We start from the raw sequence: 26,281 nt of genomic DNA, 5'->3' as shown, positions 1-26,281 counted from the left end.
GGATATCCGCCCTGTGCTCCGTCGCGGGTCGCTGGCTGGGTGCCGGTGTATCAGCTGGGTGTTGCCTGCACCGGCGGGGGACCCTGCCTTGCCCTGGGCTTGGTGGGCCACTGGGGGTCCCGTGGCGTGCCGTGCCGGTTGGGGGGCTGCGTCTGTGGCTCGTGGGCGGGTGGGGGTGGGGGTAGGCGTGGGGTTGGTAATGTGTCCCCTCTTGCCATCCCTGAAGGCCGGTTGATGGGTGCGCGCGTGGCCCGGGGGACCACCCTGGATCCAGGGGGGACGATGGCTCCTTTGCTGGGCTGCGGGAGGAAGGATGAGCTGCACTTGATCCAACCAAACCCCGACCGCCCTCCCGCCCCAGGCTGGCTGGGTGGGGGCCGTGGCCCTGGGTTGGCGTCCGCGTGGCATCTCCGCTCGTCTACGTGGCTGTCGCGCGCCTGGTAGGGCTCGCGTGCGGCTGGATGTGATAGGGCCCGCTCTGGTGGCGGGTCACAGTGCCAGGATTGGCAATGGGGCGGCGCAGGGTTGGTCGCCAACGGGCTTACACTCACAAGGGATTCACACGATTACTCGGTTCTAGATCACAGTGCTGATTTGTTTACACTCTACCCCTTTCAATCATTTAGCTTATCGACCCCCCCCCCCATTCCCCCCCCCCAGTCCCTCTCTTTCCATGGTCAACAGGCCCCCCACATGGTGTCAACCGGAAATACATCTAGCTGACGATAGCACCAACATATTAGTAATTGGTCTAGATGTTCAATGAATTTCTTGTTGTAGTTTGTGTTTTTCTTTCTTCTCTTGTGTTTCTTTTCTTCTTCATAACCCCTTCCTTTTCGCTGCTTCGTCATAATAAACGAGGTATGTTGAATGATCACAATGGGAGTATGTCAGACTCCCAATGTGAAACATTAAAACTGTTCAGACTATCAGGGCACTTAGACTTCCATTCTCCGTGTCAAACAGCTGAACAGGACAGGTTTAAAAAAAAAAAAAAAAAAAAAGTATATGAACACCTGTCTATCAGCTAGAATTCTGACCCTGTTAGTCTGCCAAATAAAAGTCCACCTCTACTCCGTGTATTATCCTGAATCAAATGCACTTGTTTGAGGTCGAGAGCAGCATAAAGACACCTGTCCTCCCCCCATACAATCAGTAGGATTCAAACTTTTAACACGGTCAAGACCAAAGAGTCAAAGACACAAGAGATTTGTTCATCTCCACAAGGCTGGAAAGGGCTATGGAGCAATTGTCAAACATCTTGGTGAAAAAAGGTCCTTGGTCCGTGCTGGAACAATCATTAGAAAATGGAAGATGCTAAACATGACAGTCAATCTCAATCGGAATGGAGCGCCATATAAAAAATATCACCTGGTGGGGTCTCAGTGGTCCTAAGAAAGGTGTGGAATCAGCCCAGAACTACACGACAGGAGTTGGTCAATGACCCGAAAAGCGCTGGGACCACCGCTTCCAAGGTTACTGTTGGTAATACACTAAGACGTCATGGTTTGAAATCACACATGGCACGAAAGGTTTCCCTGCTTAAACCAGCACATGTCAAGGCCCGTCTTAAGTTTGCCTATGACCATTTAGATGATGCAGAGGAGTCATGGGACCAAGTTTTTTGGTCAGATGAGAGTAAAATAGGACGTTTTGGTCATAATTCCTCAAACTGTTTGGAGGAAGAAAAATGATGAGTACTATCTCAAGAACACCGTCCCTACTGTGAAGCATGGGGGTGGTAGCATCATTCTTTGGGGGGGTGGTTCTTTGCTTGGGAAAGGACGAGTCCACTGTATTAAAGAGAGGATGACCGGGACCCTGTATTGTGAGATTTTAGGTAACAACCACCTTCCTTAAGTCAGAGCATTGAAGATGGGTCGTGCCTGGGTCTTCCAACATGAAAATGACCTGAAGCACACAGCCAGAATAACTAGGGAGTGGTTCGGTAAAAAGCATAACAAGGTTCTAGCATGGCCTAGCCGGTCTCCAGACCTAAACCCAAAAGAAAACCTTTGGACGGAGCTCAAACTCCTTGTTTCTCGGCGACAGCCCAGAAACCTGACTGATGGGTGGGCCAAAATCCCTCCTGCAGTGTGAGCAAACCTGGTGAAAAACTACAGGAAACGTTTGACCTCTGTAACTGCAAACAAAGGCTACTGTACCAAATATTGACATTGATTTTCTCAGGTGTTCAATTACTTATTTGAGCTGTATCTCACAAACAACTTGTTGAAAAATCAAACATTGTGATTTGTGGATTTTTCTTCTAAGATTATATCTCACAGTGGACATGCACCTACGATGAAAATTTCAGACCCCCACATGATTTCTAAGACACACACATTATCTATCTATCCATTGATCTATATACAGTACATTGGAAACAGCGAAAATTGCAAGTGAGAAAAAAAAGAAACAGCAATTTCTCCAGGAATTGCACTTCAAGTTAATGTAACATTCATGACAAATTTAATAATTGCAAAAATCGAATAATCATCAATAATCCAATAATTGCGAATGATTATAATTGTCAACCATAATATATATATATATATATATTTTTAAATAACCCGTTCACAGTGCCCTCCTGGGTCGGCCCGGCCTGGGCCGCGTCGCCTTGTACTGGGTGTCTGGGAGGTGCTCCCTGGTACCATACCGCGCATGCGCCTCCGTCCCTCGGGCCTGTCTCCGGCTCTGCTCGCCTCTACGGGCCTGCGGCGGCTGCCGCTGCCCTTCTGTCAGCCGGGTCATCAGCGAGCCACATAAGTGGGATCTGGGTTGGGGCTTGTTGTCCCCTTCCGGGGGGTTGGTTGTCCCATGGTCTCCAGCGTGTTGGGTGGCGCCCGTTTGGAGATGCGGGGTGGGTGCCCAAATGGTGTGGCGCTGGGGGTAGTCAGGAGCAAGGGTTGTCGAGCCCCAGGTGCTTCTCTTGCCCTGACGCCACTGGTTCTGGCGGGCGGGGCCCCGCCTGTGGGAGCCTGCCTCTTAACTCGTGCACTCTTCACTTTGCACTGTAAATATTATTTGGCACCTACACACTCCTTCAAGCCTTCGGGGAGAGTCGGGACTGGGCCGTACAGTCCTGGTCCGGCTCCCCCTTGATTTTAATGCATCATACATCGAGGAGTGGCTGGGAGCGGTTTGGGGTGACATGACAGTTGCCTCCCCGCCTCAGGCCCCGCCATTAACGCACCTCTTTTATCGCACCACATACATTATACTCCACGGGGTGGCTTCGGCAAGGGGTGGTGGGATGTGTGTCTGGGAAGAACTTACATGCGGCGGCCCCACTGACCTCAACCGGGCTCTTTTATTTTCATGCATCCCATCACAGTGCTGGGTAATTGCTGCCAGTAGGGGACTAATAAGGTGGTAGGTGGATCCCACACTTTTCATTAAGGCGTGGATCCTGGGGCGTGGCCTCCTCTTCACCTGGGCTGCTGGTTGCGGGAGTTGAGAGGGTGAATCGGGGCTCTGGTCCGGCGCTGCCCCACAGCGATTTCTCAGCGCTCTTCCCTCTTTTCTGCCTAATTATCCTCCGGTGCGGGTTGCTGGCTGAGTGCCGGTAGGTTGGTTGGGTGTTGCCCTCTCCAAGTGGGGATTCTGTTCTGCCCCGGGCCTAGTGCGCCATGGGTTGTGGCTGGTGGGGAATCTTAAGTTTTTTTGTTTTTTTTTACCCGCAAATGAAGCATCATACCCCCCACTACATGTTCGTGAGTGGATCGCCACAGCATTCAGGATTTTCCCCCACGTATCATAGAGTGACTGCATAAGGACAGTAATTACTGTAATTAGATATAAATACCGTACTTTACAATATATGTGAAGTATACAATATGTAAACACATGTAAATGAATACTGTTTACTTTGATCTTCTTAATTTTTTTTTTTAAAGAGGTTCGGGGGGGGGGGCAAATCCTACTTCACGGTTTGTCACTTTTTGGGGCGGGTTCTGGTCCCCATTAACTGTGAAAAACAAGGGATTACTGTAATTACGAAAATTCTTATAGTCTGGAAACTCTACTTTGGAACCTTAGCCTTTGTTTCTAACCTAAATTTGAAACCTCTGCCCAAATTTTATTATATTGAAGAAAGTTGAAACTTTTATTTGAAACTCTTGGAATGTGTTTTCAAGTGAGATAAATGTGATCATACATCAAATCCGCAGGGCCAGATGTTAGAAACCCCGAATGAACCAACTGGCTTCACAGTCAGGAAAGCTAAACGACTTCATTTGCCATTTACCATCTGCACTGATGCAATCCACTGTGTTGTGAAATGTTACCTAATTTAATTAGCCGGGGTCGTGCGGCCGTCATCTCCATGGCAACGGCAATCTTGTGCTTGTCAGGATGGAGATGCTGGAAGCAGATGGATGAGACTGATAAGCAACAAGGGTACGCGGCGAGTATAGAATGTCACATTTACATTATTCAACAGTGAGAAAGACACATCCATCAATTCATTCAAGTCAAGATAGGATAGATGAGTTCAAATCATTAAAAAATGATTGGTGGATTGATTGGTGAGATTCCTCAGGGTAATGCTCTCAGACCTCTATTCTTTTTTAGTTTTCTTCACTTTTTGTTTTTTAGTTTATGTCACAAGATGTCTGCATCCTGATGAAAAGAGATATGAACTAGATTAAATACAGTACATAATCGGGGTGGGAATCTTGGGGCACCAAACGATTCGATTACAATTGCGATTCTTTTGATGCTTTTAATGTTTCGTATATTAGTTACAAAAATTGTACAAAAAAATCCTCTCAGGCTTAACCCCATTCTGTATCAGCAGCTTTGAACTACAGACAATTAATTTAATGTTGTGAATCAACCGTTAAAGTTGTTAATATTGCTCCCGTTATTCCATCATTTCCCTTATGTTTACTTTCGACATGTAAAAGTTTTAAAACTGTTTCATTATATAAAGATAAATTCAAGTCAAGATTTTGCCGATTTAGTATTGAGTATTTTAGATTAAAAGCTAATTAGGTTCACTGGGAAGGTTCGCTAAAACAGTCTTCCAGAGACGACTACTGCTTTAAGATGGCGGCTGTTTACGAACGCCGGCGAGTCTGTCATTTCGCATCTAGTTTTCTGTGCATGTGTTGCTAACGCCGCCGAGTCAGTCATTTTGCATCTAGTTCTATATATACGTGCGATATCTACCGTGGCATTATGTGGGCGTAGTTTGTAGCGGCTGTCGGCAGCAGTCAGGTAGACCTGTCGCGATAACAAATTTTAGTGTGCGATAATTATTTTCATAAATTATTGCGATATGCGATATTATTGCGCCCCCCCCCCCAATTTTTAAAAAACTAATTCACAATAACAGTGAGAATACACTATATATTAATACATCAAGTACACCCATTTAAACGCGATAAATATTGACTAAATTCAAAAATACTTTTTAAGAAATCACTAAAAACAATAGACCATGCCTCTTAAGTAAAAAACAACAATATTGATACCGCACAAAAACACAGAATAAATAAAATGTGTTTAAAAAAAAAAAAAAAAAATTGCACTTAATAACAAGCATTTAGGCAAATGAAAACTTTTCCCGTCATAGCCTCTGCAGCGGTGTTCCATAGGGATGCAACGATACAGTTAAGTCACAGATCGGTACGATTTTTAATACGAGGGACACGATTTTCGATCAGATTTAATACATTTAATGCTCTGTAAAAAAAAAAAAAGTTTCATTTTTTTTTTTTTTGCTAACGAGCAAAAATTAAATTGGCATCATATAAACATGCATTTTACTGCATAATATTTATTATGTGCTTACTTCTTACTGATCTGAAAAAAGTTTGTATAAAAGTGCTGAGAACAATCTTTACTGTTTGTAAAGTGAGGCAGGGCACACTTGACTGCTATAGCTCTCTCAGCAGCTAGGTTTACTACATGAGCAAGACATCCTATTTGTGGTCCGACTCCATCTGTGTCACGTACTGAATTAACAATGTTTGCAAATTGCAACATTATTTATAGTCACTGGTATGGATTGATTTGGCCTTCTTAACTTCCATTCAGTCATGACAGTTTAGAATTCATCTATGTAGTATATGGACTACGTGTCCCATAATCACTCTGGGCTCACATAGCCAATGGCATGGGACGTAGCACATCTAGTTTGCCATTTCATGATATCTAGTGTGTGGGCGCATTAAAAAAAAGTTAGCAAGCACCGCTGAAGTCACGTCTGCTCATTACTACACAACACCAGACTTTCATAAACAGGACGAGTTTGAAGCACAGCGCTCTTAATTTCATTCAGCTGTTCAGTGTCAAAGCGAGGTTGTTCGTAGCAGCCAAGTCGGTAACAATGTTTTGGCGGACTTCGTTGTAAATATCCGGCGTTGTGCCGAAAAATAGCCGGCCCGCGTGAAATGTCACTCCTGACGGGAGCGCCCACACGTCAACAACACCGGCGCGCCATAGATGGTCCACAGTCACTCGGAGCACTGACGCGGCCGGCATACGTTGAACAATAGGATATAATGGGAACGATTGGCTCCGGCGCTAGTTTTTGCCAGACTTGGAAGATGCATTTTGCGCAGTTGGTAACGAACTTTTAACAGCACGTCAGCCGCACGCGCGCACGCACGTGCACGCGAGGCGATAAATCGCAGCGGGAAAATTACCACCTTTATTTTAATTTATCGCGCGTTAAATGTAATTATTGCATATTGCGACAGGCTTACAGTCAGGTATTATTGTTTTCTTATCTTGCGGCATGAGATGAGCCGGAGCCGTGAGTTGAGCGTTGATGTTTACTTTCGGTCCGTTCCTCATTGTGTCCCGAAGACTGCGCTGACTGTGTTTTAATTCCGCTTTACTTGGCATATTTCAATAATCGGAATTTGGTTGTTTGTGAATTGTCCTCAAATTTCCTACATACTTAATATTTGGGACATGGGACTTTTTGTCCAAAATCTTTCTTGGGTCCATTTCAAGCTAAACTATACAGATGCAATTATTAAAAATTCAAATTTAAAAAAAAAAATGGCTGAAAATATATTTTTTTCAATCTGAGTATATTGATGATTTTAGAAATTCAATATTTTATTTAGCTATTTGTTTTATGGTTACTATATGCTGACCACTAGATTAAAAAAAAATTATAATAAATAAAAAATAAATTTAAAAAAAACAGTATTTTCGAAAATCAACCCTCACCTCTGAAATTTCCACATCCATGCTTGAATCCTTTAAAGTTGGGTTTGCTTTTGTTATAAGCATTGAGAAAACGGCAAAAATAAATACCCCAAACTTGCCTATTTTCGAGAAGCATTTACTCGATTATAAAGCATATATCACGCTAGGCAATACCTTGGAGGGCAGGGTGGTGGTGCCAATTTTCCACAAATGAAGGTCAGAAGTCGAGTTTTTTTTTTTTTTTGGGGGGGGGGGGTACTTGTTTTTATTTAACACACAAACATTACAACACAAAACAATCCTTGACAACTTCATCAGTAGTATACAGAATGCATACATACATCGGGACAAACAAACAAATTAGACCTGGTGAGTGAAAAGCAGATCCATTTATATGACTCATTATTCATATAAATACAGCATATTGTGGGTTTCTTATCAACAAGATAAGTAAAATCGGCCTCCATCTTTTCTGGAAACTCATATAGCTCATTTGTAACCTGGCACTTATTTTTAAAAGGTGAACTTGTCTCATTGTTTCGAGGCATTTTCTTACATTTTAAGATCTTAAATTCCAAAAACAAAAAAAACAAAAAATAAAACCTTAAAATTGAACAATTATTATTATGTTTTTAGAACTTTAAAAAAAAAATATATATATAAATAATAATAATAAATAATACAATATTAACAGACATTATTTAATGAACAGACATTGGTTACAGCCCTAAATAACACTCTAAAGTACTTTTTTTTTCATACTATTTAACTCATTGCATGCATCAACAACGATAGACGTTGCACTCTGGATGAGGAAGTATAACATACTTACAGGCAGCGTGACCTGCGTAGATAGTTTGGAAAAAAAACAAAAACATTGCGTCATTTTACGTCATGAACATAGTATGTGATGCATGGATGCAACAATAAAATGAGAATGTAGACATGAAAACAATAGGTACAGTGTGAAATTAAATGAGTTTCGTTTAATTTACCAACGTGAAATAGCAAATGGCAAAATTATTTGTGGTAAATTAGAAATCAGGTAGAAATTTGAAAAGGAATTCACTTGGATGTTAGCTTGCTAGATTTTGAATCCGTTAAAAAATTGGCTATATTATGGCTATATTAAGTGCGAGCGTTCATTCGCCCCTCCCATTAAAAATGGATTGGATGTCAAGCGCCGTCAATCGCAGCTAATGAGTTAAATGAATGCCATGAAATGGTTAAAAAAAATAAATAAATAAATAATGCAGGTTAAAATTTTTGACCTGTAGGGTTTAGTTTAACTGAAACTGTTCACTATTCAGCCCACTGCATTGTTCAGAACAGAACAGTTTGTTCTCAAGCACGCTCCAGTTTGTTGACTCCACGACAGGTCCATTAAGTGCATAAGCAACATGTTTCATGCGCATTCCTGTTGGTCTTAGGTGGTTGTAGCCGTGATTTATTTCTGTAACTTCCACCTGAACAATTTTTTGTCATGAGAGACGGTGTGGGAATAAGACAAGTGCAGTAGAATGTCTGACATCAACGCACATTTACATTCACAATTCATTTGTTACACTGAGTTGTATATGTGCATGTGGTTGGCATGGCAACGACGCCCTAAAGGAACAGCTCCTTGTGCAGACACTTTGCAGAACCCAAAACAGATTGATGGCAAGGGTGTTGTGTAGTTGAGGAATTGGAGGGCGGAGGAGGGAGCTTTTGTGGTTTGTGATAGCCAAGAAGTCGAGTAAACAAAACACCAAAGTGAAACCACCATAAAAAGTGTATGTATTGTGTGTGTGCGCACCTCTATGCCATTGCGAAACACAGTTATCCCTCAAAAATCGCTTTTAATGGGGACCAGAACCGACCACGTAAAGTGAAAAACCACCAAGTAGTGTCACCGCAACCCCCATTTATCCAGAGAAGACTACTGCTTTAAGATGGCGGCTGTTTACTCGCGCCGGCAAGTCTGTCATTTCAAATCTAGTTCTATATATATGTGATATCTACCGTAGCATTATGTTGCCGCATGTTTGTAGCGACTTGCAACTGGGCGTTGTTTGTAGCAGCTGTCGGCCGCAGTCAGGTATTATTGTTTTTTTAACTAGCGGCATGAGTTGAACATATTTACTTTCCGTCCGTTCCTTATTGGCATCCCGAAGCGCTGACTGTGTTTTAGTACCTGGTATGATTAAATAATTGGAATTTGGATGTTTGTGAATCGTTCACGAATCTTCCACGGCCGAATCGCGAATAATCTAATAATCAGAAATTTCGCACGCCTCTAGCTTCTTTGTCGTTACAGTACCTCTATATTCATGCATGGTTGAAATCAAAAATATCCGCCGCCTCTCTCTTCTTCCTCTACGTACGTGAAGTCAGCGCGTTGTGCCGCATTAAAAGTAGTCCGGGCAAAACGTGCTTAGAGCTGGCAAAATTAGACGATTCCTCGAAGCATGTTCTTCGTCTCGAGAAATCGTTTAACTTTTATTCGAGTATTGGTTTCAGCTCAAATTGAGTTATATAAGGAAAGCATCTCATCTTGAACGGAAGGTTGTATCTTGGACTGTTTTTTGTTGTTGTTGTTGTTGTTGAACTGGGCTGATTTTACTGCTTGAACGAGCGGGATACTGCCTTCCCGATCTGGCAACCTTTGATCGGATGAAACCTCAGAATTGAACAGAATTTTAGGGTGTTTCAGACCCAAGCAAAACAGAAAATTTCATATCAGTGTTTTAGAATTTTAGGTTGTTTCAGACAGAATCCAAAAGAATATGAGGCAGACTGAGGCGATTAACAGCTGCGTGCCTTTATTCATTATGGCTTTACCAACATTGCTTGGGTTTTGAGGTGAGGCGGATCAATAGAAGCTTTAAATCTCAGCACGTTCCAGCTTTTTCTTTCCGAATTCTTAGTCGACACTAGAAGTTAATCAATATATGAATAAATCAAGAGAAAAGGGGAAATATTGGCGAGAATCAGTGAAGAAGTGCAACGCCGTGAGCAGCAATCAGTCGTGTGCTGCCTCTCCACACAAATTGGCCGTAATTTATCAACTCAAGTGTTGCTCATCAATGCTGCACTGCCCTTTTACGGCCTAAACGTGAGGACTTTCAACAATGCTCAACATCCATTTATTAGATGTTCTCATTATGCTTCATTAATGTCCTCGGATGACTTTATAAACTTGAATTAAAGCTAGAAAAACCACTACGAACAAGAGGGAATTATTATCACACACAAGACATTTGGTTCTGACCTTGGGAAGCTGAGTTATTGGAGTTTTAGGTTTTATGATGACTCACTGCCTTGCCGGGGTACAAGTAATAACACAAAGTCAAATATTTGGCAATTTATTGTAAGCCATCTGTCTCATATATGTGGTTCAAGTTTGATGGGGATGTAGCAAATCTCTAGGACCCAAAATGACCCTAAAATGGCCAATTCAATCCAGAAATGCTGGACTGCCTCTGTGTTTTAAAGCATGGCATTTTGAGACTTTTCCATGTACTATCATCATAGATACGCCTATCGTAGTCAGTGTTGCCAAGGGAAACTGGCTATGGGGGCTAAATCTGATGACCCTGTTCAATCAACTATAGTTTTAGGTCAAATCAAGTAACTGCCCACATGCAATGACTCAGCATGGGTCGCTCATCTGTTTAGGATCAGCAGTTCAGGTCTGGGTAGCCTGCGTTTACATACACTGCTCATGAGATTGGACACAGGTGCTACCAGGGAACACCGCCCACACTCTGTCATGAGAACAATCTGACCAGCAGCCGAATGCAATACTTGCTTTGTTAAAAAGACTAGCAACAAATCGAGCTTATTTCTGATGGGTGTTTTTTTTTGTTGTTGTTGTTGATCCATCCATCCATTATCTGCTGCTTAATCCGGGGTCAGGTCGTGGGGGCAGCAGCTTTAGCCAGGAAGCAAAGACTTCCCTCTCCACTTCAACCAGCTCCTCCGGCGGGATCCCAAGGCGTTCCCAGGCCAGCCAAGAGATAAGGTCTCTACAGCGTGTCCTGGGTCGTCCCCAGGGCCTTCGACCGGTGAGACATGCCCGGAGCACTTCTCCAGCAAGGCGTCCAGAAGGCATCCGAAGCAGATGCCCGAGCTACCTCAGCTGGCTACTCTTAGCGCTGAGGAGTAGCGGCTCAACGCCGAGTCCCTCCCGGATGACCGAGCTTTTCACCCTATCTCTAAGGGAGAGCCTGGACTCTCGACCCACAGCTCGTGAGCATAGGTGAGGGTAGCGAAGGAATCTGACCTTCTAGCCAGACTGCCGGATCGCGCCAGCTGAACCGCTGGCGAAGTTCCAACGAGCCAGGCCGGTGGGACCCCGGCAATCCGGCCAGAAGGGCAAACTCCTCGCGTTCACCTAAGTCCTAACCCTTTGTACTTTTAATTAACCTTGTAATTTTGAAAGGTTTAAAGAAAGCTCACCAACTGTGTACTGACTCCAATTTTGAAAGGTTGAGAGAAGGCTCACCAAAAACAATTTGACAATTTATTCAGGTCGACAGAGATCAAAACAGCAAGGCGAAACAGAAACACTGAGGCGGGGATGCAAACTCGTTCCAAGGTCACAATATCAGAAGTCAGCATAAGGTTCCCGAGAAAAAATGACAAGGATTTGTTCAACATTCAGTCTTTCGAAGGCTCTCGCGGGGCGGGCTGTGGGCAGGATAAGGGGTGTGTTTGGGATTATGGTCTGTTTGTTGATTGGACAGGAGGATTTGGGAGTTACTGTTGTCCAGGCAACGAGGGTTGTGGATTTTGCCACCATAGCTCTTGGAGTCTTGTCAGTCGTGTTATCAGTTGGATATCGGGCATTCTCCTGTGTTTCTTGTGCTAGGACAAACCGTTTCGCCATTTGTTGTGGACTGTCCGGGAGAACTGATTGCGAGACTTGGTGTTGCAGACGTTGGCATGTCAGCGCCAATCTTGCTCAGTTAGTTGTATGACCCACGCGCTAGGCTTCCATGATAAGAAGGCGTGGTTTATCTCTTATGCCCTATATTCTGCTTGTTTTCCTTAAATTATGGTATAAGTGCCATTTATTTTTTTATTGGGTGTGTTAGAGTAATACAAACAGTCAAACAGTAAATACGAGAAATGCTACTATTCCCTGATTGATTATTTTAAGTGTGTTAGAGTAATGCAAAAAGTTAGTACATTTTCTCGTAGGCACCGTCTATCTCCTTCAGTAGGAACGTAGATTGACTGGTAAATGGAGAGCTTCGCCTTTCGGCTCAGCTCCTTCTTCACCACTACGGACTGGTGCAGAGTCCGCATCACTGCAGACGCTGAACCGATCCGCCTGTCGATCTCCCGCTCCCTCTGACACTCACTCGTGAAGAAGACCCCAAGATACTTGAACTCCTTCACTTGGGGCAGGATCTCATCGCCGATCCGGAGAGGGCATGCCACCCTTTTCCGACTGAGGGCCATAGGTTCGGATTTGGAGGTGCTGATCTTCCTCCCAAACAGCTTCACCGCTCCAGTGAGAGTTGGAGGTCATGACTTGATAAAGCCAACAGCACCACATTATCTGGAAAAAGCAGAGATGTAATGCTGATGCTACCAAGCCGGACCCCCTCAACGCTTCAGCTGCGCCTACAAATTCTCTCCATAACGGTTATGAACAGAATCAGTGACAAAGGGCAGCCTTGCCGGATTCCATTCCTCATTGGGAACGAATTTGACTTACTGCCAGCAATGCAGACCAAACTCTGACACCGGTCAGACAGGGACCGAACATCCCTTACCAAGGGCCTCGGAACCCCGTACTCCCGGAGCACCCCCCACAGGACTCTTCGAGGCACACGATCGAACACCTTCTCCAAATCTACAAAACACATGTAGACTGGATGGGCGAACTTCCATGCACCTTTGAGGACCCTGCCGAGGGTATAGAGAGCTGGTCCACTGTTCCACGGCCAAGACGAAAACCGCACTGCTCCTCCTGAATCCGATTCGACTTCCCGACGAACCCTCCTCACCAGCACCCCTGAATAGACTTTACCGGGGAGGCTGAGGAGTGTGATCCCTCTATAATTGGAACACACCTTCCGCTCTTCCTTCTTAAAAAGTTTTGTTTTTTTCCAATTGTAGCTGCTTGTGTCTTGCGACTTGACTTCTGGCACTCAAGTTTCTTTCCATACTGAGCAGCGGGTGGCGTTGCGCACCTCCACCATCACAAAGCACTCACAGGCAGACACACTTTCAGCTTCAGCAAATTTAAAGACCATCCGCCACTGTGCTTCACAGTTCCGGATCACCCAAATATCTTGATATGTGATTGAAGTATGGGAATAATCTGACCATATCTTATCCAAAAATGGCTGATTTACTATCAACTTCTTGCATTATAGAAGTGAAGCACTCAAAATAGTGCGTGCTCGGCCCCTATTAAGCTGAGAGTACTTTGTTTGAATACTACATCCGCTTTTCAGTCGGTCATGTCGCAAACCATCAATACACGTCTTCATTAATCGTTTGCCCGAGTGCATTTGACTGTGATACATTATTGACCACCCCTTAGTATTATTCATAATTGATCATCTGCCGCGGAGATGAAAGGCGATGCAGGAGTGAAAAAGAGACTGCTCTTCCTCCACACGTCTAATTGAATCGCGGTTCTTCACGCGAACCCGTGCCAAAGAGACAGCACCCATCTGTAGGCCGACATGCAGTGGCTGTCAACGAATTATTCATGTGGCAGTCACAGGCTCAAAAAAACCCCCCCAAAAAAACATTCAACTTCGCACGTTTGGCAGCTGTGGATAAAAGACTGCTTTGCAAAAAAGTATTTTTCCCCCTCCAGTGGCTCTCCTTTCAGGTCTTTAAATTCAGGTGTGTTTTTTTTCTATAAAGAAGGAAGTTAATGTATTCAATCTTTATCACTTTATGTGTGCTAAAGCAGTAGCAATGTCCAGACACACTACTTAAAATGGATCATTTCTGCAATATCTTCACATACTTTCCACACAGGGTGATTGGACTCAATGTATGGGGGACCAGAACTGCCAAAACTGAATAAATCACTAAACATGTTGTTATTATTTCAGTATTTATTTATTTATTACTCCAATAATTTCCTGCCCACCCACTGAGTTTGATGGAAAAAAGGCAGGTCTACATTTCATGCTTCTGAAATAAATACAAAGTTGATGAATAAATGAAAAGTTAATGAATAAATGTTGAAATAAATTTGTGTTGAAATTAATACAAATGGGATTTTTGTTTTAAATTAAATTTTAAGGAAACATTTAAATGTGCATTTAGTTAGCGTATATGACTTTTTAACCGTTATCCTAATAATGTCCAACTCCAAAAATCTGATACCGATATCAAACCCGATACTGGTAGTCCCGGGTTACGAAAGAGTTCGGTTCCTGTCGCGGCAAAGAAAGATCCACAGATCCAGCAAAAGCAAATCTTTTCACTTTCTCTATTTTTCTCTATTTTCCACAAATTTTCCTTTTCTTTCTTTACCACTGACTCCCTCATTTTTTTTTTTTTAGAACTTTAGTGTAGTCACCCCCTGGTGCCACCAGATGGAGCCACCTAAGAGTTGGCCTCTAATGATTCACGAATGGGGGATGGAAGCCAGGTGTGTCTGTGAGCAATGTTATATACAGGCATGAAAGTCTCTCACCTTTCGGCGAAATTCGCCGTTTTGAAGTCAAAAAGGGTGACCTACGTGAATCGTGTAGATCCGAGGAGAATTTTTTTGGGGGCGGGGGTCGAGTGTAGGCATGTGCCGGTTACCTTCACGGTTTACCATGCTATGAAAACGTCGCGGTTACAAAACCACTAAAATTTTCGTCATACAGTAGTACGTATTCGTTATTTTTCATGTGTCAAAAATGCAGCCAGAAGTGGCTTGGCGCGGCAGCGCTTACCCCTTCCCCTGTTTGATGCTGCGTGTGCCAGTGACGCTATTCCGGCAAACCCAAAAACAAACACTCCAAACACAAGGCGTAAATTCTTCAATTTATTGATCTCTCAAATCGTGGTAACTGAAATATACCAAATGAATACATTTAAAACGTTGTATAATCGTATTTTTCCCCGTGTGAGTAGCTTCAACAGTTTAGCTTCATGAAAAAGTTCGCCAAAAACAAAACACACATTTTCCTTTCAAATTCAATACACAAAGTTACTAAAAACTTACAAAGACGAATGATAGACAAGGCTTAGCTAGGAGAGCAACTTCATTGAGGTTAATCACAGCCTCTGAGAGAGAAAGAAGTTTGTATGCGGGGAGGAAAAAAAGAGCTTCAAAGATCGCTAATAGCGACAGATGATCTTGTCCTAAGCACAAATTCACGTTCGCTGGAACGAGGTGAGGTCTCACTCCCAATTTTTTTTTAGATGAATGCATTTGCCAGCATATTGAATTTGGTGAGTAATGGATCATTTTCATATTTTGCAGTATAACAAAGTTACTGCCGTTCGTTGCAGCTTGCGTTGAACACTGCCAGAGCGTCCGGTGAAAAAATAGCTCCCGGTAAGGTAGCGTCAAGCTTGTGTATTTAACGGTAATATAAAACCAGTGTTGTCAGTAAAGCATTATGTGAGTAATGCGTAACTGTAATCTGATTACTGTCTTTCAGTAAAAAACAATCTAACGCGTTCATTTTTCTAAATCAGTAATCTGATTAAAATTACTTTCCTTGATGCCTGTGCGTTACTATTTTGTTATTGCCCCATAATTTATGTAGAATGAAGAATACTGTAGTCATGGGAGTGACATCAAATGTCACATTTTCTAATCGGGGATGGAAAAAAACCGGGTCACGTGTATTACCATGATTCGTCAGCCGTGAGCGCTGGGAGTTTGCGGCCAAACAACATAGCCTTGCTACCTCGCCAGGATGCAATGAAATAGGCAGGAGATATACTACAAATGGCTGCATTTGCACACTGGAAACACAGCCATTACTTCACATTTTTGTCCAATAAAGATGACCAAAATATCTCCTTGCGCTGCGAACTTTGCGCTGGCTCAAAAAGACTGTCGACCACTATAAGCATCCACTTCAAGCACCACTTGGAATTACACCACAACAGGTAACGCAACAGCCAGGACTTTTTGATACTCTCATGCTTGATGCTCGTGCTCAATCCTCGGTTCAAGCTCAGTTGTTGTTGAAGGTTTTGAACGCTTAGGTTTAAAGAAATTCTAAATATCCATCTTGCCTCCTCAGCTGTAGTTTTGGCTAAGCAATGCAAACGGCTGTCTCTAAGGTGCTATAGTCACATGATCTGTTTGAAAAATAATTTGGACCCATTATGAAATACTTTGAAGGATTCTTGTTCGTTTTATTCATTTTTGTTGTTTGTTTTATTGCTCTAAAACTTTTATAGACTACATTTTAATGGCCATATTCAATGGTCTTTATTTTAAAGGGGAAGTTCAGAATTTTTTACATTAGGATTAATCTTTGAGTTAGCCGGGGTTTAATTAGTCGTTGGAGTTGATTTGGACAAATTCTGTGCAGTTTGCCAGTTATTTGTTAGTTTCAGGGCTCCGGAGATGCTGAGCTAGCGCGAGTCAATGGTGGTTGAAATCAACTCCTTCAACTAATTAAACCCCCGCTACCTCGAATATTAAGCCTTATGTGAAAAATTAAAATTGTCAAATTCGCCACATGTAGGACGTTTGGCCGACGGAGGACATTTTGGCAGAACGCCGGAACATATTTCCTCCACACCTTTCTCACCTTTTTAACCCCTGACCCATTTTCATGCCTGTATATAGGTAAGGGGAATCAGGTGTGTCTGTAAGCACCCAAACAACAGAGCACAGACGTTGCTGGTGAGTTGCAGTTTGCTTTCCCATTCCAAATAATGAATGATCAGGCTACTAGAATAAACCTTTGTGAGTGTAAAAGTGAGACAGCTATGAGTTTAGAAGTTGGACAGCTGTAGGCTGATATGTTTCAATTTAGGTGTTAATCAGAGTGGCCTGAGAGGTTGCCCTTTGTAAGCATTTTCTGTTAGAATCTGAATCTGTTTAGCAAAGCATGAGTATATTTCAGCTTGTAAGTTAAAGTGATCCACTGACTTAAATACATGTAGGCTCTAATAAACCACAATTGTTCTCTTGTACTAAAATATGTTGTTATAAACACAAAAAATATTAAATCAATGGCAATAATTTATAATATTTAGTTCATATTTTGACCGTTAGTTGGCGCCATGGTTTGCGGGCTCGCAGTGATGACGTCATTGGTATCTTTCCAAATGTGTAGCGTGTTCAACAATTGCTTATTGCTGCCTAAACTTGCAAAGTAAAATGCCACAATGTGCTGCTTTTGGATGCAATTTCCAGTCAAATGGAAACAAGGGGAGTGAAGTGAGTGGTCAAGGTGGAATTATCATTTTTTGTGAATAAATGTGAATTAGTGGAAGCTTCTCCCCCCTTTTTGGTCCCTGTATGCACGTATCCTACCCACCATGCGTTACAACTGGCGCCCGAATATTTTTCCTGGATCCTCACTCAAGTAAGGGATCAGTCTATTTTCTGGATCCGACGGTCCCATCGCGTCTGCAATAATGGTTTTGGATTGGATCTGTCCATTTTTTTAATTCGTCGGTCCCACAGCGGCTTTTCGGATCAGTCTGTTTTGTGGAATCGACGGCCTGATCGCGGATGCGACATTGCCATGGGATCGGTCTAATTCCTGGATCTTCGAGTGAGTAAACGCGGATTTTGATTAGTATTGCTATCTTTTTTGTTGACTATTCTTCGTGGGAGTTTTCCCCAAATCATACTAAATGATTAACGCACGATGACACGCTACAGTGGCGACAGTGACTCTGACGTGGACCTTACAACAATGTTGAAGTTCGTCAGGGAATGCGTGTTTGCGTACTGCTGAGCTCCCGATTGAAGAGTGGTCAAGGTGGAAATATTATTTTTTGTGAATAAATGTGCATAAGTGGAATCTTCTCCCCTTTCTGGTAATTTTATACACATATCCTAGCTACTACGCGTTACAATGTACAAGACCTGGATTACACAAGGTGTGCTCTTTGGCCTGTACTGTATGTAAAGCACACGACAGCTCTGGATGCTAACAATCTACATAATTATATTGGGATAAGTTTTAAAATGCAATATGCTTACCTTGAATATCTGCTAATAAAACCGGAGTTCCCGAATCCCAACAGCATGCACTCTCGCTCCCAACCGGAGTTCCCAACAGGACTCTCTCGCATCGCCAGTTTTGCCCAACTTTTTTCTTATCAGGTATTTGCTGCACGCATTTTTCCCTGAAGCTCGTCTTGTGAACGACCGACAGTGCTGTCCTGCTCTTCACTTTTCAGGTCTGGTACAAATAGGAAGGGTAGGACTGACGACATGTTGGGAAAGCTAACGACTGACACGCTGGAATTTCGCCAACGGGACCAGTGACGTCACGCACTGCGACATAACAAGAATGGCGACCTATCACTTAAAATAATTTTAACTTTATTAAAACAAAAACATTAAGAGGGGTTTTAATATCAAATTATTATAACTCATACTAACATTTATCTTTTGAGAATTACTTGTCTTAAAAATAGAGGATCCCTTTAAAATGTTGACAAATTACTTCATGTTAAAATAGGCTTGATTGAATTTGAACTATTATTATCATTAATGATGATTTAATAAGTTGATTAAGTAATCAATTGGTCTAGTTTAAGTTAGAAATTGTTTAAGCTGATGACACCGATATTTGATTATTTGATTGTAAATATCTTACTGTAAATAGTACACAAACATTTTCACTCTTTTACTGAATTGTTTGCTTTTTTTCAAGGTTTTCAACCTACTATTGTCCTTCTGAATATTCAAACGAATAAAAAATTGGAAGGAGCAGAGTTGGCATCGCGTCATATGTGCTCGCCGTCCCATCAAGCGGGACACACATTTAAAAAGAGCTTGACAGTTCCTACGCTGGTGACGTAACCTGGATATCCACGTCAGAATTAACCCTTAAAGTACCCCCAAATGTCAAAATAACTATCCAAAAACATGCATTATGTCATTGTACTGTCCTCTCCAAGACGTTGGAGCTAGGTCCAAGCAAGACAGCGAGCTAAGCTCAGGAATGATGTCAGACGTCCGGGTGGTTTGCTGACTAGATTAACCTGCTGATGACATCAACACTTGCAGAATGATACTAAAATAAAAATGAAATTACGGCAGTATCACCTTTAATAACAGCAATTCAAATTTGTGTTAATAACTAGCTGCTGATACAGCACAGCAATCCACACAAACGATAAGAATATATCAGTTAGCGTCTGCACAATTGAAAATGCACAATAGACACTACAAAAGGTGTTATATTCAGGTGTTGCCTCTGTGGATGCTTCACATGCAACAAATGTGACTGCATGTTTCCAGCTGTCATCTTCCCCTTCTCTCTCACTCAGCTGCGCGACTCGCTTCTTCGAGTGTGCATGTGCGCTTTTCCTCGTGCGTGCGCTTTTCTTCATGTATGGAAATACGTTCTTCTTCGTGTGTATATGCGCTCTTACTCTTACGCAGAAGTACTACTTGCTGTACGTTTCCTGCGCCAAAATAAAAGCATTCATCACAAAACAAAAGTCAACATAAAAAAGACAGTACTTGAGCACATAATTTTAGAATCTACGAAGACATCATCTTTGTTATGATAACACACACTCAGCAGGAAAACAATACATTACTTTCAATTAATTAAACTTCCATTGACGCCACAAACTGTGTATAAAAAGTTTTCCAAGAGTTTAACCCTTTAACACCGAACGTGTCGGCAGTGACGCGTATACGCATGTCGTCTTTGAAGCTTCGTCACGCTGTAATTACATCTCCCACGTGCCGCTGGTGGGTCTCATTTGAAAGTTCGAAAGTTGATGTCCACACCAGTTTTTATTTGAAGTCAGTCAACCAAGAAAAACGGGAGATAATGTCATTTGAGTTTTATAGTTTTATTGCACTCATAAATATCCATTAAAACGCTGCATGGACCATGTATCTATCTCCATATTTTCATCATTTCTTGTTATTTTTCAAAACCGAAAGCAGCACAAAAGACTACATATCCCAAGAGCCGTTGTGATGTCAAGAAGGACGAACCGAATCTGGACATTTTTAATAAATTTCCGAGCGAGGCACCAACTAAGGAAAACCAGGCATCAATGAGCATAACTGCTGTGCTAAGCTGTGACCAGCCCTTGTACAAAGGCAGAAGGCTTCTACATTCACTTTTAAAGAGCATACGACATGAGAAAAAGTCTTAAATGGCATCATTATGTGAATTAGAATCCTATTTTGAGACGATTCGACTATATACAACAATTTAGCAAAGCGCAGATGACGAGAAATTAGTCTTTTAATCTGCTGATTAGCCACGCCTACCATTAAAGGGCTTTAGCGTCCCCAACAGGTGGATGACGTCAGCGGTAGACTGGGCTCATCGGTCTTACTATTCAGCCCATTGAGGAGGAATTATTCAGAACGAGGAAAACGCGACGAAGAGAGCCGCAAAACGTCATTGTTTCATTCTCTCTACTCCAATATTTTTACAGGATATTCTTTTTATCCAAGTATTTATCCCCAATAGCTATATAAATGGCTTGAGAAGGACCAGTCAGCCCGTCGAGGGGGAACTATTCACAACGAGGAAAACGCGACGAAGAGAGCTGCAAAATGTCATTGTTTCTGTCTCTTTACTCCAATGTTTTTACAAGATATTCTTTTTATCCAAGTATTTTCCCCAATTGCTAAATAAACGGCATGGTCATGACACAAATAACAGTCTTGTGCTAAATGGAATATGAAATAATAAAAATGCATTTATTTAGGACGACATGGCAAAATTACTCCATAATGGTCAAAACTGTCGACTTCACCTTTACTGTCGCACCTCCCGAACAATATATATATATATATATATATATATATATATATATATATATATATATATATATATACATATACATATTGTATGTCATTTCCCTTCCCCAGCTTCGGAGAATGTAAACAAACCAAAAGGCGTGACAGCTAGCCGACATGCTAACCCATCCGAGTGATGTTTCAAAGTCTTCGAAGCGGAAAATCACACATAACTTGCCCGGATTATTTGACATGACGACTGGGTTGTCGATTGTCTTCGCGGATCGGCAAACCGCCCGGCGGAGAGCAATTTACAGTTTGTTCCCCGGAGGAGGGTGGCTGCCGTTGTTGTGCAGCTAACGTGCTAATGTGCATGAGGAGAGCTTTTTACATGCCTATCAATGATCAAATGTAAGTAGTCCCTTATTTAAAGAAAGTTTGTAGTGTTTACTTTGTAATAGCTGTATTAATATTTGACATAATACTAAACAAGAAGTTTACTCACTTCCTCCTAAGTCCAATGGTCCCACAGTAGTCGTCGGGCTTGTTTTGGCCAATATCCACGGTGAATGGGAACCTTTTGAAACTCCAAAAAGGCGCATACGCCTCTCCCTCATACAGAATGATTTTTCTGCAGCCGTTTGGCTGGCGTGATGCGAAAAATAAACGTATTAATCCGCAAAATCAGCTGAATCCTTGTCCTCATACACAACAGTACGCTGTATAGTGAAGAGGACGTCTTCTACCGTACACGTCACAGCGCCCTCTTCCTCAATGCAAGACCAAAGCCGGAAGTCACTCATTTTAATGGCGCGGGATTGAAAAAAACTAAATAAATATAGCGATCGCTTTCACACACATCCAAGCGGTCCATATCATTCAGGAGCATAAAATACCGCGTGTATTATGAAATAAACATGCTTTTTACGTGTCACATGCACTTTAAGGCAACATGCATATTGGCCCAAAACTGATCATTAAAAAAGATGATGTTATCTGATATGATTTTTAAAAATGCTTTTATCGGCTACCAGCTAATATCCTAATAAACTCTAAAGTGGGTGCATAGTAAAGAAAATGCTCAGTACACAGATTTTGTGGGTACCACAGTGTATAAACGAAGTTCCCCTCTAAAAATATGAGTTTGTAGCTCTGGATCTGACAGTCTAAAAAAAGCTAATTGCATCATTAAGGTCAAGGACAGCAAAGATTAGCCTTTTTCAAGCTTAAAAAAAATAGTGATTGCACTTTTTGGTTGGATTTTTTTCGTGATGTGAGAAGACCTACAGTACACCTCTCATTACAAAAGCAAATCTGTCGATTTAAAGGATTTACATAACATTCACCAGCATCAAGGTCGACGCCATGACCTCGGCAACAATTTCTATCCTTTGCTTTCCCGGCACTCCGGCAGGAGATAATGAAAGTGTCAGTGCTCCTCAGACTGTAACCAACGTGATGAGCCCATTTTCCCGCCGTCGGATCCCATTTCCCATGATGCAACAGTGTCAACCGAGGGGCTCATTTCTGCACAAATAGGCTGTGTAGCTCAGGAATGAAGCTCTGGGTTTTATGCCATTTAACCACTGTTGAGGGAAAGTCAATTCGGGGAACCATGCACTCGTATGAAACGTATCAAAAATGTTTTTTTTTTTTTTTTTTTAGATTTAAGTGACCTGAACCATCTGATAGCGCGTTCCGCTTTGCCAACAGATTAATTCCAGCTGTGATCAATGTGTAATTTGCCAAAGAGAGAGCAAAGTGAAAGAAAGTGGCTGCATAATCTAATATTCATCATAGCACAAGGTACAGTCTGACCTTGACGGTCTCTGTCTGCTTTTGTCAGTCGCCTTCCCTATCGTTACTCATTTAATTTGACGGGAAAATGTCTTTTAACTGCACAAAAAGCCGTCATGGGGCTGAAGAAAATGGACTTAATGAACTGGGAGAGGATGAAAATGAATGCAAAGTGGCACAAGAGGACACAACCTCTTACAGAAGAAGGCGAATGAACGACGGATGAGGAAGAGGTAAAGGACACAAAGTGCTTGTGATTAAAGCAAGACATTAGGCACATCTGCACAATCTAATGAGGGCCAATTCGAGAGCGGAGTCTAAAATTAGGCAATCACCACAATAACTTGAAATAATGTTAGACAACCGCGGCGGGTCTGACCAGTTAGTTCAAATACAGTGTTGTCAAAGTTTAAGCTTTTAAGGTCATTTCAAACATTTTTTTTAGATGAGGCAGAAATTAAATATGCTACTTTCTCACAAGAACTGGGAATAATCGTTGCCAGACAGTCCCAGTCAAAATAGATTGGACATCTATCGCTGCCAATGGCAACCAGTAAGTTCATTTATTACAGTTTTTCTCAATTGCTTTGGAACGTTTCTCAGATAAGAACTAAAATTCTCTAAACTACTTGTTCAATCCAAGGGCGTAGGTTTGATCTCAATTTTGGTAGGGACGATATAACAGCATAACCTGCTAGTACACTTTTTGCTGGGGACGGGGCATTAATAAGACCAAACAGATTGGGTGAACGAGTGTCAGGGCTACATTTCTCACAAATGTGAATCGAAGTAATTGATTGGATAAATGTTCAATACAAAATAAATCTATATTGATTTATACCAACTTTCACACTGCAAATTTATATGTCTTAATCTGGTTTTTCTTAAATCTAGTCGAATAATTTTCTCCAACTTGTTTTGAGTGTTCAAGACTAGTTAACAGATCAATACGTCAGATTATTCTACTTAAATGATTTAAATATTACTATTTCTTCTTAAGCCCATATACCTAAAAGTTGGTGTTTTTTCACCTAAATCCAGAGAAAAAATTGTCACGTTTTCAAATATATCCATCCTTATTTAAGACCATTTCTAACAAACGAGCTTTTTTAAAGATTAAATATACTAACTTTTTGCTTAAAAAAAGTCTGTTAAAGAGCATACAACAGGAGAAAAAGGTCTTAAATAGCATTATTATGTGAATTAGAATCATATTTTGAGACGATTCAACTATATACAACAATTTAGCAAAGCGCAGATGACGAGAAATTAGTCTTTTAATCTGACGGTTAGCCACGCCTACCATTATAGGGCTCGAGTGTCCCCAACAGGTGGATGATGTCAGCGGGAGACTGGGCTCATCGGTTTTACTATTCAGCCCATTGTGGGGGAATTATTCCGAACGAGGAAAACGCGACGAAGAGAGCTGCAAAATGTCATTGTTTCAGTCTCTCTACTCCAATATTTTTACAGGATATTCTTTTTATCCAAGTATTTTTCCACAATAGCTAAATAAATGGCTTGAGAAGGACCAGTCAGCCCGTCGAGGGGGAACTATTCACAACGAGGAAAACGCGACGAACAGAGCTGCAAAATGTCATTGTTTTCTTGACTTCAATATTTTTACAGGATATTCTTTTTATCCAAGTATTTTCCCCAATTGCTAAATAAATGGCATGGTCATGACAAATAAGTCTTGTGCTAAATGTAATATGAAATCATAAAAATGCACTTATTCAGGACGACATGGCAAAATTACTCCATAATGGTCAAAACTGTCAACTTCGCCTTTACTGTCGCACCTCCCGAACAATATTTTATGACACCTAAATCGGACATATGTCATTTCCCTTCCCCAGCTTCGGAGAATATAAACAAACCAAGAGGCGTGACAGCTAGCCGACATGCTAACCCGAACCGAGTGATGTTTCAAAGTCTTCGAAGCGGAAAATCACACATAACTTGTCCGGATTATTTGACATGACGACTGGGTTGTCAATTGTCTTCGCGGACCGGCAAACCGCCGGCAGAGAGCAATTTACAGCTCGTTCCCCGGAGGAGGGCGGCTGCAGTTGTTGTGCAGCTAACGTGCAGCTAATGTGCATGAGGAGAGCTTTTTACATGCCTATCAATGATCAAACGTAAGTAGTCCTTTATTTAAAGAAAGTTTGTAGTGTTTACTTTGTATTCGCTGTATTCGTATTTGACATAATGCAAAACAAGATGTTTACTCACTTCCTCGTAAGTCCAATGGTCCCACAGTAATCGGGCTTGTTTTGGCCAATATCCACGGTGAATGGGAACCTTTTGAAACTCCAAAAAGGCTCACACGCCTCTCCCTCATACAGCAAGATTTTTCTGCAGCCATTTGGCTGGCGTGATGCGAAAAATAAATGTATTAATCCGAAAAATCAGCTGAATCCTTAGTCCTCATACACAACAGTACGCTGTATAGTGAAGAGGACACCTTCACTCGTACACGCCACAGCGCCCTCCTCCTCAATGCAAGACTGAAGGCGGAAGTCACTCATTTTCATGCGCGGGATTCAAAAAACTAAATAAATAGAGCAATCACTTCCACACACATCCAAGCGGTCCATATCATTCAGGAGCATAAAATATCACGTGTATTATGAAATAAACCTGCTTTTTCATGTCACATGCACTTTAAGCTAATTTTCAGCTAGCTATTTTTTCTTATTTCAAGAAATCTGGGTGAGTAAAATTTACTTGAAGCACTGGCAGATCATTTGACTTATTTTTAGTAGATTTACACTGAAAACAAAGGAATTTAACTAGTTTTAAGGAGGTGTGTTTTGCAGTGCATAAAAACATTTGTCTTAAGACCACTCAAAATTGTCTGTCTAAATAAATTAACTATAACTGAAAAAACATCTTTGCACATAAAAAAATAAATAAAAGTGGAGCCTCCATTCAGGTAAAACACTACTGGTTCAGGTAAAACACTACTGATTTTGTTCACAAGCACAGCCAAACTTAACAAAAAATGAAAGGTTCTTTGGGCACATAAATAAAAATGAAAATATGGGCGAAGGGGGTAAACCTTGGTTCACTACATTTCTCTCAGTTTAATTGAAGCTAACAGTGGAAAACACAGGAGGATATTTCTCTCCAAGCAGCTTCCTACTTGACTTCAGGAAATTCACATAGATTAATGTTTTGCTAACTCTAATGCAAGTCGGAATAAAATTCAGTCGCAAAATTAGTGGTGTGTTCCCCACCTCCACACATTGTCATCTTTTTAAATTACTTACAGTGGCTGCTGCTGACCGAAAAAAAACATGTAATATTCCTCGTCTTTGAAGTCGGTGTGTTGATTTGTGTCGGGGCTGAATTTCGTGTGTGTGGGGGGGGAGGGGGGTCATGACATCAGCTAGTCAAACGTGTCATTGAGGGGAAAAAATGGATTGG

The 26,281-nt window shown here is 41.8% G+C and overlaps 1 protein-coding gene across 1 annotated transcript in view; it reads left to right on the top strand.

Moving 5' to 3' along the window:
* The window catches only part of LOC130931535 (brain-enriched guanylate kinase-associated protein), a 272,836-nt gene that overhangs the window by 40,565 nt on the left and 205,990 nt on the right, over window positions 1–26,281 (top strand). The window contains exons 3-4 of the mRNA XM_057860428.1: window positions 22,718–22,858; window positions 22,961–23,082. The gene's annotated coding sequence lies outside the window, so the exon portion shown is untranslated. The remainder of the gene's footprint in view (window positions 1–22,717; window positions 22,859–22,960; window positions 23,083–26,281) is intronic.

This window comes from Corythoichthys intestinalis, chromosome 15 (assembly GCF_030265065.1).
Source record: "Corythoichthys intestinalis isolate RoL2023-P3 chromosome 15, ASM3026506v1, whole genome shotgun sequence".
NCBI classification, from domain to species: Eukaryota; Metazoa; Chordata; class Actinopteri; order Syngnathiformes; family Syngnathidae; genus Corythoichthys; species Corythoichthys intestinalis.
Note: the sequence above shows the minus strand (reverse complement) of the source record. Positions and strands in the feature narration are given on the sequence as shown.